This window comes from Pleurodeles waltl, unplaced genomic scaffold (genome assembly GCF_031143425.1).
Source record: "Pleurodeles waltl isolate 20211129_DDA unplaced genomic scaffold, aPleWal1.hap1.20221129 scaffold_39, whole genome shotgun sequence".
NCBI lineage: Eukaryota > Metazoa > Chordata > Amphibia > Caudata > Salamandridae > Pleurodeles > Pleurodeles waltl.
The window spans coordinates 589,995-591,990 of NW_027150097.1; the positions used below are offsets into that span (position 1 = coordinate 589,995).

Consider the following 1,996-nt stretch of genomic DNA (forward strand, 5'->3'; position numbering starts at 1 on the left):
CTGGACTCATATAACTTGCATTTGCAGTGGAAGATCTGCCTGGAGCAGTATATGAGTGTGAAAAGGTCTCTAGTTTTGTCTTGAAATACCAGAGACTTCGGCGCTCTCCACCAGTCTCCTTCGACATCACATCCTGATGCTGAACAGTATTAGCACATAAATGAATAAAAAACTGGCTAACGTGTACATGCACATGTGTGCATATGTACCACGGTGCTATAGTCTGATGACATATATGTGCCAGTCTGTGGGGTCAAAGGGCAGTCAGAAGTTACTGGGCCACAGTTGTATCAATGAGGACTGTGTACTTCCTGTGCCCTGTGGCATTCGTACTCTGGTCCCTCAAACTAGGTTGGAAGCCCCCCTTTAGCACATGACTCTCAGAATAACAAGTCAGAGCAGACATTAGTGTAACTGGGTACTCACACTTGTGAAAGGCACAAGTGCAAGTAGTGAACTGCAACCTGACCTCACAGCATACACTTTAGACATCCTTTGTAAACACACACACATATTTTCAGTCTAACTTGTTTACATTTTACATCAATAAATATGGTATTATTTGTACTTGAAATGTTTAATTTGCCTACCTTTGGCGCATATTCCTAGTACCTTATATTTTAACTTTTCTCCATTCGGGTGTATACAATTGGTATAATGTCAGAAAGTGAGAAGACGACCGAGAATGCCTAAGAATGTGCGCTTACATGCTTTTAAGAACATATGTCTGGTGTTGTGACAAAACAGCAGTGACCACTTCAGCTCAGCACTTGCTTCTTCCTCTGCTGTCCCAAAATATTGTGGAATTACTAGTCTCTGCGCCTCTGACAAGGCTGCTGACATCCAATTGATGATTTGTAGCCTTGTGGGCTGTGAGTGCTTTGGCTGTGCTGCCCCCTGGCAGTCACTCTGTGAAGATGCAGGTACCTGGGAACAACCCAGACTACTTCTGAGCTGTTTCTTCTCTGTGTGAACCAATCCAGTGTCAGGACTGGAGTCGGTGCTGTTAGTAGATAGAGAAGGAGTATAACTCGAGCCCCAGGAGGGCAGCCTGGAGCCTGTGACAGGTGCAGGGGAGTGTCGTCAAGGAAGCAGCTGGAAGATAACTGGAGAGGGGTCTGTGGGGCCATCAGTCTGGTGAGGAAACCCAGGAGTGTCCTACGGGAGGGGCGTGGCTTTGTCTGGCTCTAGGGGAGGGGTTAGTAATAGTGAATGCAGGGACTGCTGCTGTCCTCCGTGTCCTGGGCTCTGTGTATGTGTAGAAGCTCTAAGGTTGTAAATAATGAGACCTGACAGGTTGTGGCAGAAATGATGACTTCTGGTCATTCCTTCTCTTTTGTCAGAAGTGAGGTGTCTGTTACCCCAATTGATTGTGTACTACTGAGAAGAAGAATATAACTCTCAGTGTACGGAATGCACTGTGACCTTGGGAGACACCTCACATACACTAAGCTGTATAAAAAGTTCACAGTTCCCATATGGTCTAGCAGTTAGGATTCCTGGTTTTCACCCAGGCGGCCTGGGTTCGACTCCCGGTATGGGAAATCCTTTTTTTTTTTTTCACTACTCAGACATTTTAATCTTTCTCATTTTTTTTCTATAAACATAAATGCACCTAAAGTCTTAATAAATGTCACTTGCTTTGTCTTCTGCTTCCATCTAATGCCGTCAGAGGTTTACACCGACCCCCAGATCTACTGCCCTCTCTCCCCAGCCCTTGACCTGTACATTAATACTATGAAGGGTTATTCCTTGTTTTTCTTTTATTGCACAACAAAAAGTACAGATTATATAAAGAGACCGGGGCACAGAGAAGAAGGCAGCAATTGACTGTGGTCCCACCATGGGAAATTCGCATGTTATTACCTGCCCCTTCCATACTGTGGGTTCATCGTTTGTTTTATGACATGATTTCCCTGCTGTGTTGTATCTAGTATAAGACTTGAGTACTTTATGTGTTTTATATCATCTGTGATATTGCAGCTGTTGTTTGCAG

At 44.5% G+C, this 1,996-nt stretch overlaps 1 non-coding gene across 1 annotated transcript; it reads left to right on the forward strand.

Annotated features, from left to right (window-relative positions):
- Window positions 1-1,472: 1,472 nt before the first annotated feature.
- TRNAE-UUC (transfer RNA glutamic acid (anticodon UUC)) lies at window positions 1,473-1,544 on the forward strand. Its single transcript has one exon. It is a non-coding gene; the product is annotated as a tRNA-Glu (tRNA).
- Window positions 1,545-1,996: the final 452 nt, after the last annotated feature.